The sequence below is a fragment of the Haemaphysalis longicornis genome, unplaced genomic scaffold (assembly GCF_048455015.1).
Source record: "Haemaphysalis longicornis isolate Haplotype H1 unplaced genomic scaffold, Haemaphysalis longicornis Haplotype H1 scaffold_5, whole genome shotgun sequence".
Taxonomy (NCBI): domain Eukaryota; kingdom Metazoa; phylum Arthropoda; class Arachnida; order Ixodida; family Ixodidae; genus Haemaphysalis; species Haemaphysalis longicornis.
Window position 1 is genome coordinate 118,534,193 of NW_027526385.1, and position 12,064 is coordinate 118,546,256.

The 12,064-nt window shown below is 46.7% G+C and overlaps 1 long non-coding RNA gene across 1 annotated transcript in view; it reads right to left on the bottom strand.

The window, feature by feature from the left end:
- LOC144139381 (uncharacterized) overlaps window positions 1-12,064 on the bottom strand; it is a 38,859-nt gene that overhangs the window by 26,155 nt on the left and 640 nt on the right. The gene's annotated exons all lie outside the window — the stretch shown is intronic.

Here is a 12,064-nt window from a genome sequence, read left to right on the forward strand (position 1 = left end):
AAATCCTCTCGGTAATCACAACTAAAATTTCCGCGCTATTGTGTATTATAAACCGAAAATGACACTTCTTGTCTTACCCATTGTCATGAGGATCACGTTGTTCTGGTTCAGGCTGTTTTGTTTTTCTGTGCCTTGTTCTCGTCATAAGCCCAGTGTTGCCAACTGTAGGGTTTGCGCCGTACGTGTAGGGCGCGTCAGCAATTAGGCTGTCATCATTGACCCGTGGGGCCAGTGAGCATCTTTTTCGGCGAGGTGTAGGGCAATTTTTAGTTTTTTTGCTAGACTTGCAGTTCTAAGTCAAATGAACCTGTTAAACTATAAAATTATTCCTTCATCTATCTGGCGTGACCGCAAACTTTGGCTGCTGTGTAGCGCTTCGGTAGCTCAATCCGTACTCAGAGAACGATAGAAAAGCGGACTCATTAAAAATGACAAAGCGCGAGTGGTTTGTGTGCAGAGAGGGAAGACATCGTAAGGAAGAATGAAACGTTCACTACCCGCAAGAAAGATGTTCTCTATGACCAGGAAGGTCGGAAGTGTTACTATCAGAATTACATACAGTGCATAATTATATAGAACTATCACTTGTGTGGTGGTTTACATGGCTTAACGTAATTAAAACCCGACCAATCATTAACACAGGAGAAAAATAATTCGTGCTTCTCAAGTCGAAGGTCAACGAATGAAAAATTTAGCATCCTGCCGCTAAATGAAGCATGACCAGCTGGGTATACGCCAAGGAGTAAACAAAACAAACACATTTGTTTGTAACTTGCGGTTCCTCGTACTTTCACGTAAATTTGGAGAACGAAACTTGCAGTGACTCTAACTTTATTGTAGCGCAACAGCACGGGAATGTCCATTTTCTTCCTTTAGGAGCACATGCTTTGACCGCAGACGGCGATTTCCAAATATTTAAAACTTCACTCTGACCTACGTAATCGTGCACGAGTGGATGGGCGACCGGAGATGTGTGCATGCCTGACGTTAAAAATAGATGCCAAAACGTCACTCTGAAAGCCTTTGAAGGGTTACATTTAAGCACGGCAAAACACAGGTCAAAAGGTAGCTGAAGCAATCCTCCAAAATGGCCACACAGAATCTAGCTCTGGGGACGACAAATTTCCATTCAGCGCCAATTCGTCTGTAAACGCCATATTGTAAAGCCGAAACATACACAACTTCGCGGTAAAAGAAATAAAAACAGACATTAAGAGAAATAATTAAAACAACAACAAATAAAAATTACGCATGTATTGACATTTCCGTCGCAAGATATCCAATTTTCTATCGTAGGGTGGGACATAGGGCCACTAACAATAGTCGGTAGGGTGTTTTAAGGCTTTTTTGTGCACTGTGTTGGCTGTCACGGTCAATTCGTAGGCCTCGTCTTGTTACTCGGTCGTGTTCCACGAATGCAACGTCTCAGGTCTTGTTCTCGTCGTTCTGCATTGAATTCAGTTGCCGAGGTTACAACGCTTAGGTCCTGCAGAGTTGTTGCTCCATCGTGGTGCTATACGTGCTTCATTACCGCCTTGCACCGTCTAAATGTGGTTGCTCATCAGCACCCGCGAAGCTGAGGCGTATAGCCTCTGTATTTTTATGATGCGAAAACAGCGTGCACACAATTTTTTTACATTGAAAAAGGAGAAGGACATCAGACCTGGCTTCAAAATTGGCTCTTACACGAACACAGCGCTCTCACGAATCACGGCGCCTTGAAATGCACCTTAACTAGGATACTTAACGACACGAAGAACCTAAGGGATGACTTCGAAATTTCACGATTCCGGCACCAGAGGAATACTTTGCGACACGACGACCACAAAGGACTGGAGAAATGTCTCGTGCTATGTCTAAGAAGAAACTGGAGGCAGAGCATTACCGTAAATGAACCACTAATCCATGCTAAATCAGAAGCGTTTGTTCTTCAAAACAGGATGAGGGGCGTTGTTTTGCAGTGAGGGCTCGCTGACATGGTTTAGACAGACAAATGCACTCGTTTTCGCGCATTATTGTAGGAGAAACTGCAGCAGCTGATGCGAATGCGTACCGCGATTAGGGGGCATGACGCCTTCCGGAGATCATGCGTCAGTTCAACGACGATGATATGTGCAACCTAGATAAAATTGCACTTTTTTAATCTCCTGCAATCAAAATCTTTCACTTTCACATGTTTTGGCACATTTAGCAAAGAAAAATCAACGGTTCTTCTAGGAGCGAACATGGCGGGTCGCGACAAGTTGAAGCTTTAGGTATGAGAAAAGACAAACATCTTCGCTATTTTAAGGGCATAACTTATATGCCCGTCACTTACGAATCAACCTCAAACGTTTGGATGACGGAAGCCCTCTTCCACCAATGGCTGCACACCCAGTATGCGGAATTTCCGCGCCAGAAAAGCAAAGTAGTTTTTCTTGCTGATAACTGCTAATGACAGGGGACTGTAACCGGACAAGGTCGATTCAGTCGAAGTTTCTTCCGGGTAACACCAAGGCACTGTTGCAGCACGTAGATCAGGGAGTTATTCAAGCAACCAAAGCCCGTGTAGCCACATCGTCGAAGACGACTAAGCAACGCTTTTAGCCTTGCGGCGCGAGCCGTCAGTGGCTCCTAGAATCTCCGGGCGTTCCGCCAGGCATCGCTGCCGCTGGCCTGGCAGCTGCCACCTACTGTCATAAATATGTGTGTTCTTGTGTGGCTGGACGTTTTCATTGCCTAGTGCTCCCACAGAATTGGGGAACATGAACATCTGAGATGGCTCACGACAACACCACGCTTTGGATTCCCAACATTGCAGCCACCGCTGCAGATGACAGCCATCGCCCATCCTCCAAGGTGCAGTGTGACCTGGCTGCACTTTCGAGACAGCTTCCCCAGTACTGGCCCCATGACCCACAACGCTGGCGTTCCCAGGTAAACAGCCGTTTAGCCCCAGCGCGCATCATATCACAGAGCCCAGTATTAAATCACCTCGTGTAGTGCTGCGTCCTGATATCGCAACTGCGCTTTGCCACCTGATTGTTTCACCACCATAGACCGCCTCATTTGACACTCTGACGGGCTAACTTATGAAGCGGACGACTACGTCGGTACTGCGATGGTTACAGCTTCTAGAATCTGAAGAACACGGTGATCAGAAGCCAGCACAGCTGGTGTGTCCCCTTCAACAGCTCCTAGGTGAAAGGGAAGCCGCGTTTGATGAAGCTTTGGTTGGAGAACATTTTCTTCAATGCTTGCCCACCTCCGGCCACATTGTTCTGGCAAACACCAGCCGTTTATCCATTTCTCAGCTAGCCCAACTTGCCGAAGCCGCCATGGACGAATAAACTCCTTTCGAACGTTCCGTGTTCAACTTTTCATTCCCGGAGCGTTCCTGGCCTACTAAAGCAGCACCCAGAACGCAGTCTTCACCTGCGCTGCACAGCCCGCACGAGGAATTCCATGGTGAGACCACCAATCTATGAGATCACGTCGCCGGTCTGTAATTCTATCGCCAGTTCTCTCCCTTGCGCGGCCGCTCCTTCTCGCGCCACTCTGCCGTAACCTACAAGCCAAGGCGTATGCTGTTACCACCGCAACTTTGGAAAAGCAGCGCGAAAGTGTACGGCACCCTGCACTTTTTACGGAAACTCCTGTGTACGACTACGGTGGTGAGTGGTGTCAGTTACAAAGTAAGCCGCTTGTTTTTCGTCACGGACAAAACCATGCGACTGTGTTTTGTCGTCCACACCGTCGCGGAGGTCAGCGTCATACCAGCGGCAGTGGTGTTTTGCAGATGCAGGCAAGACGCAAGCTTGTTACAGGGCGCCAAGACTCCAATCGCTACCTACGGAGAGCTATCGCTGTCCCTGAACATTGGCCTACGGAGAAAATGTCCATGCATTTTTCTTATAGCTGACATTATCTGCCCATTTTTGACGCAGGCTTTCTGCGTCACTACAACTGGTCAGTTGGCATGCGCCGCAAGCACCTCATTGCTGCTACAGTTCACCTGTCTGTTTGGTATAGCATCCAGGGAACCGCTGTTGCCGGCCGCAAGCAGCTCGTCGTAGTTGGTCTGTGACACGGTTCTTGAGGAATCCCGTCCCTTCTGCTAACTGCCAATTTTCTCCTACCCGTCATAAGTAACGTCACTCACCATGCTGTCAATACTGGCCCATCACGTTTGACCTTGTCGCTTACCACCTGATCCTTACAAGATGGCCCGGGGCGGGTTCCAACACAAGCTTGAGCTAGGAGTCGGTGGCGAGTTCGAACACAAGCTTGAGATTGGAGTTTTCCGATCATCGTCGAAGCTTTACTTATGACCTCTGCATATGGTGCCAAAACCATCAGCTGTATACCTGGGTCCCTGCGGAGACTACCGGTTGCTTATAAACGCCACTGTTCCCGACCCTACCCCCTACCGCACATCGCAGACTTCTCGGTATTACTGCATGACACCATAGGTTTTCTAAGATCGACCTTGTTAAGGCCTACCACCACAGTCCTGTAAAGCAGGCATACATTCCGAAGACTGCAATCATCACGCCGTTCGTATTTTTCGAGTACGTTCGCGAGGTTTTCGACCTTCGCATTGCTGCACGAACTTTCCAACAATTCATTGACACCCTGACCAAAAAATTACCTCTCTGCTTCGCTTACATTGACAACCTGCTGGTGTTCAGTAGCGACGCCGAACAACACATTCAGCATCTTCGACAACTCTTCAGTTCCATTAGTGAATACTGCCCTGTCGTCGATAGAGCCAAGCACGGGTTTGGTGCTCACGAGTTAGAATTTATCGGTCACTGTGTAAACCCGAATGGCATTATCCCCTTTCCTTTAAAAGTAGAGGCCATACAAGACTTTTCGCAGCCATCTTTCATCCGGAGGCTCCGTGAGTTGCTTGGCCTACTAACGTTTTACCGCTGTTTCATCTCGAACTGCGCCGCCCTCCTCCAGCCGCTGACAAATATGCTCAAGGGAAAACCAAAAGCATATCTGCTGACTTGGCCTGCAAAAGCACTAATCCATCCATTTTCAAAATGTGAAGACCAACCTTTCCCAGGCAACCCTTCTTGTCGATCTGATACCAGGAGTTCCGCTTTGCCTAACAACGAATGCATCTCACAGCCTCAATCAGAGCTGTCCTGCAACAGTTTGTGGACAATGCCTGGCACCCCCTTGCTTTCTTTTCTCTCGAGTTGAAACCCACGCAGTCGCGCTACAGCACTTTCTGGAGAGTACGCCTTGCAATGTGTCGCCGTACGCTACTTCCAGCACTTCTTCGAGGGTCGAGGTTTTCATATACCGACGGACCACAAACCTCTGACCCTTGCCATCCGATCTAGTTCAGCCATTTTCACCTCGTTAAACCCGCGATCTGTATTTCGTCGCGGAATTCACAACGGACATACTGCACGTACAAGTACAGCACAACGCTGCCGTGGATGCGCTTTCCCTTGTCACCGCTGTATTCCCCTGATCCTACAACTCGGCTGGCATCGACTTCAATACTCGCCGGAGCGCACCACAACGCCGCCGAACTACTAGCGTGTGGGCTCGAGCTATTTGTTAATCCTCTGTACGTACTTCAAGAGCAAAAATTCATACAAGAGTCAACGCGAAATGGAGAAGCGGATAGGGTAGCGCTTGTCTCTGTCGCGTTGGTCCCCTGTGTGAAGTTTTCGCTTGAAATTGATACAATGAATTACTAGCGCTTTGCGAAACGCCCGGTGCACTGCAACTTCATAAGTACCCATTTTATTCTGTCTTGTCCTGGTGCTTTATGATGTTTCTATGCGCACCCCACGCCCAGTCGTCCCAGCGAATTTCCCACGCATTTCTTTCGATGGCTTCCATAGACTATGGCACCATAGAATACGAGCCACGCAACACCTGGTGACGTAGCGCTTCGTTGGGCCGGGCATCAACAAGGACGTACGGGAGTAGATACGCTGTTGTCTCGTATGCGAGCATTAAAATTTTCATCGGCACACCATGGCCCCTTTTGGCTCTTTATGCAACTAACTGAGTGTTTCAACAATGTGCACGTAGACGTTTTGGGTCCCTCGCCTCCTTCAAACCGTAAGACAAACCTATTTACTTGTGTCGACCACATCATGCATTGTACCGAGGCGTTTCCTCTTTCTGACATCCGTCGTGAAACCATCGCCAACACATTCGTTACGGGCTGGGGTTTCCGCTACGGTATACAGTCACCTATCACCACCGACGGTGGTCGCCAGTTTGAGCCAGCACCACTCTTCAATAACGTGTTGGCCCTTCTTGGCACTTCCCGCAGCAGCACCACAGCTCACCACATCATTGCCAACGGGCTCGTTGAGCGTTTTCAAAACTTCCTAAAGACCGCGCTTAGGCCACAGCGGATGCTACAAATTGATCCACATCCCTTGCGTTGGTTCTGTTGAGTCTTCGGGCTACTTTGAAAAAGGATCAGTGCTGCACGCCTGCGGAGATAATATTGTTTTTGGTGCACCGCTACGCCTGTCAGGAAAGTTTTTCACTCCTTCGGAATCATCACCATGCCCTGATTCCACCGACTACATGACCCAAGTGCGAGATTCACTTCGCTCACTTTGGGCGCCTGGACCCCGCTGCCCGCAGAGTGCGGATTCATATGTGCCCGTCGAGCTGCCGACGTCTCACTATGTTTTCGTTCGCTTTGACGCTGTGCGTGAACCACTGCAGCGATCTTACTACGGACCCTACCGCGTTATTTACCGTGATGATAAACATTTCACTATGGTTATGGATTGCAGACAGTACACTACTTTTGTTGATCGCCTTAAACCAGCCTTCATTGAACAGCCGCTTTCTGCACAGTAAGACGAAGTGTGAATGCTAACCGCGGTTCACCCTCCTCAGCTGCCGCAGTCGGAAAAGCCACCGACACCAACAAGACAACCTGCAAAAGTATCTTTCCGGCTACCTCCACGGCTCTGCCATCACGGCGTGGGTGGGCCTTTTGTAGCAAAATATATATGTTCTTCTGTGGCTGGGTGTTTTGTTTCATTGCCTAGGGATGCCACACCCGCTTGCCCCATGGTGTCCTTCATAGGTTGCTGATTGCAGAGTAAGGAGTACCAGGTGGTCATTCAGACAAAAAAATGTTTTACAGCAGGGATAATAATTGTTGCCATACAAACTTTATCAATGCTGCCCTGCACCTTTTGTAGTTTTCTTGATTTCCGAAAAACTATCAGCTACATTCACTTTCTGGTGCTCAAAGTTCCATGCAATGGTGTGAAGAGTGTGTACGCACATGAGTTGGCCTTTTTGCAGATCTCTTTCACTAAATGGAACGCCTGTTTATTGCAACTAGTTTTTCAGTCCCTTGTACGTGTTTATCCAGAGTGCTTACATGTTTTTTTTTGTGGTGCTATCTAAAACTAATGCTTTATTGGCAGAATAAACTACAAAAATTGCGCTTCGTTGAGCTAGCATACTTGAAGCAAACAAAAGTAGAAGTTTTACTTCACTTGAGTGTCCCTCTAGGGAAGCCATGCAGAAAAATACGCTTGTTTTATTCGAGTTTTATTCATGGCACTACCTACCATGACTAACAAACTGAATTCTTGGCTCTTAGTGCCGAGCAGCTGTAGAGCACCCGTCCACAGTGTGGTAAGAACAGCGATACAGGAGAGGCTGCTAACCATGCGTGGGTCCGGACAGGCAGCCTTTGGAACTTGACCTTGGCCACGTTTAACACACGCACTCTGTCTAGCGAAGAAAACTTAGCTGTACTGCTGGAGGGGTTCTCTGAAATTTGGTAGGATATCATAGGGTTAAGCGATCTTAGAAGGACATGAGAACCGATCAGGGAAATCACTAGTGGGCATATTCGATGGTAATGTAGACCCCGAGAGAAGAAGAAACACGGGGTAAATTTTTATTCCAGAGGTAAATGTCAGCAAACGCGGAGGACATTTTCAGCAGCAACAAGAAAGTCACGCTTGTGATCAAGCTATACAAGCGATACAGGTTAGACACACTAACGTCTATGTAGAAACAACCATCTCTGATGTTTTAGCCGTGGACAGCTTGTACGACGACGTCAACTCGCTAAGGAAGAACGCAACAACACAGTTCACGATTGTGATGGCAGACGTTAACTGAAAGGTCGGTAAGAAGAAAATGAGAGAAAGGTCAGTGGTAACTTCGTACTAGACAATCGTAACCCTCGAGGAGATACACTGGTTGGAATTGCAGAAAGAAACAACCCGGGGGTCAATGAAGTTATTTTTCTACAAACGACGGAATAGGAAATCGACACGGGAACGTCCCCAAGGTACAACCAAAAAAAGAAATTGACTTCGTTCTAAGTGACAACCCCGAGTATCGTGCAAGACGTAGCCGTGCAAAGTAAGATTTGGAGAAGTGATCATAGGATTGTTATATGCGAGCTGAGGGTCAATCTCAGAAGAGAAAAAACGAAACTCATGAAAAATAAGAAACCTTGAATTGAATCAGCCAGACTGAGATCGCAGGATTTTCAAATATTCTGAGAAAGATATTCTCTCTACTGAACGAGCAGAACTAGTTCACAGTAGACGGGCTAAATGAAAACCTAACGGCACTTAGTGAATCAGCAGGAGCTGTGGGAGACGCAACATGTAGAGAACAAGCTGGAAAACAAAGAACGAAAACTAAATAACTAATTGCCAAACGTAAGACCCCAAACGTTTCCAGTACGGCGGGACAGATTGAATTAGCAGAGACGTGAAATATGATTAAGAGAAATAAAATGACATGTTTGCATGCAACCTGGCAGTCACCGAAGAAATGCTTCAAATACGGGGAAGCTTGAAAGCAACTGAGAGAAAGCTAACCATCAGCAAACATAGGATGTATGCACTCAGAGCTTAGCAGAGAACACTACGCACAACACCGACGGGATAATTTAGGTAGCGAAAAAATTCTACGCCAGGCTGTATGCCAGCAGTATGAGACCTGTGGGGACTGGTGAGAATGCAAGCTCAACTTGCGATAGCTCACGAGCAACAGAAGAGAAAGTTCGAAAGGCTCTCAAAGGCATAAAAATAGAACACGTTGGGGGTGACGACGGGAAAACCGTACATATTTTGAAGGAGAGAGGATATATTGTACTGGAAAAGCTTGCTGCACAACTGGCAGAAAGCTCAAATACTCAAAAATTGCCTATAGCGTTGCAAAAAGCCAATATTCTTACTCGACCAATGGGAATTAAACAGTACCTGAAAAATTACATCCCCATCAGCATACGCTTATTTGTTACGATCTGTTTACCAAAGGCATAGTAAGCCGAAGAAGTGACAGCTGCACTCTCGTGAACCAAGAGAGCAGGCTGGGTTTATGAAAATGTACACAAACATCGATGCCATCCATGTCGTCAACCAAGTGACACGAAAGTGTGCAGAGTACTATAGACCGTTCTGCATGTTATTTATGCGTTATGAGAAAGCGTTTGATTCTGTACTCCCCGCATCAGTGCTCGAAGTACTAAAAAACGAAGGAATGGAGGACGACTGCACAAGAGTTATAAAAAACATAAAAGGAAGGCACACGTAGGATAACCATTTACAAAAAAAACAACAAATTTTCGATCTGAGAGGGAGTAAGAAAGGGAGACACCACATCTCAAAAACTATTCCCAGGATGTCTAGAGAGGATATTAAGAAGCTTGACTTTGAAAACATAGGAATAAGTGTAAACGGCGAACACTTCGACGATTTTAGGTTGGCGGACGACGTAGTCTTTCTAAGTGAGGCTGCAGAAGACACGGAAACACTTCTTGAGGGAATACAATCAGACAGCAATGCGCTGGCACTAAAAACAAATAAGAATAAATGTAGCGAAATGACGAATGAGCATGCCAAAAACGTCTTCTTCTGCTTAGGAAAAAATGGTGGACGATGTCATCATCATCGTCATAATCATCATCATCATCATCACCAGCCTATCTACGCCAAACTCAGGGCAAAGGTCTCTCCCATTATTTCCAATTACCCCGGTCCTGTGCCAACTGTGACCAATTTATTCACGCAAACTTATTGATCTCATCTACCCATCTAACTTTCTGCCGCGCCCTGCAACGCTTGCCTTCCCTAGGAATCCACTCTGTTACCCTTAATGCCCGACGGTTATCTTACCTTTGCATTACATGCCCTGCCCGCGTCCATTTCTTCTTTATAATTTCTTCTACTTTGTTCTTAACACGCGTTGTTCACCGACCCACTCCGCTCTCTTCGTGCCCATTAATGTTACACCTATCATTTTCCACTCCATTGCCCACTGAGTCATTCTCAATTTAAGTGGAACCCTCTTTGTGAGCCTCCAAGTTTCTGCCCCGTAGGTGAGTACCGGTAAGATGCCGCTGTCATACACTTTCTCCTCGGGGACAATGGTACGCTGCTATTCGTTATCTGAGAATGCCTGCCGTATGCACTCCACCCAATTCTGACCCTTCTAATTATCTTTGCGTCATGGTTGGGATCCGGGGTCACAACTTGGCCTAAGTAGATATATTCGCTTACCACTTACACTACTTCGCACCCTATCCAAAACTGCTGTGCTTTGCCGAGGTTATTGATGATTACTTTGGTTTTCTGCGTAATATTTTTAGGCCCACGGTTGTACTCTTTTCGTTCAGTGCGGAAAGCATGCTTTGCAATTCGTCCCCCCGAGTTACTTAGCAAGGCAACGTCATCAGCAAATTTTAGGTTACTGAGGTTTTCTCCATTAACCCTTAGTCCAACCTGTTCCCAATTCAACGTTCTGAATTCTTCTTGTCTATGTGCTGTGAATAACATTATGGACGACGTAACATAGTGGACGACGTAACGGAACGTAACTACGTCAGAGAGATGGTTAGTGCTTACCCCTAACCACGAGACAGTAATCGGGTGCAGAATATGTATGGGCAAGGGAGCACTCTTCCAGCGCTCCCAAAAATTTAAAAGTATGCTACCTATTTCACCCAAAAAATCTACAGCCAGGGCCTACCGCCGCTGAATATATACGGAGTCGAAACATGGTGACTCACAAAACAACTATACAGCAAACTGAGGTCGTCCCAACTGGCCATTAAACGATTAATTATAGGATTACAGTCAGGGGCAAGTAACGGGCTACCTGGATCAGAGAACAAAGTAGAGCTGACGATAGCATACCTGAAAATAAAAAAAAGAAATGGACTTGGACTGGCCATGTGGGGGGATGAACTCACAGGTGGTAGAGAATTAGGGTAACAGAATGGGTATCAGGAGATGGGTATAAAAAAAGGAGATGGTCAATATTACGATGGAGGGAATAAATATGAAACTTCGGGGGTAAACTGCGACCTCGAGTAGCGCGGCTCAGGAGTGGTGGGAAGTCAATGGGAGAGTCCTTCCTCCTGCAGTTGACCTGAGCAGGTTGTTGATCATGGTGATTATGTTTTATTCGAAGTAATTAATGTTTCACAGTGACACCTGCGCTTACCGGCCAGCAAACGACGCTTTATTCATAAAAAAAATTCTCACGACAAATCATGTGCTTCCTTTTAAGTGAACCTCAGTGAGCTGATTACTCGGCAGGGAACTCTCGAACGCCTTTCTTACATTTAGTCTCGCTAGATGGCACCACCATACTGCGCAGCACCGCTTTCTGCTTTTGCTTTTTTTTCTGATAATAATTGTCCGTGGTTTGTTTCTGGTAAGGTAGGTAGCAATCCCTTCGTGAATCATGGGTGATGCTCGACAAATATGGTCACTTAAGACAGTGCCATTCACGCCGATCGGCATGTATCGTGTGAGGCAACCCCAAACCATAAGACTGCTCTGCAGCTCTAACAAGCATAGTGTGCGAGGCAACAACAACAGTACGCACTGGTACTTCCATGCTTACGTGTACCTTCGTAACATTCATTGTTTACCCCAGCATTCTTACTGTTGTAAATGAATATGCAATATATGTAAGCCAAAATAGCTCATTGTACAACCTTATAAGCCCTAATTAGCTTCCATTCGCTTTTGCCGGCCTCAACCAACCCCACAGCTGGAAATATTGCGTAATCGCTTCTACTGCGAGAAACTAGCTA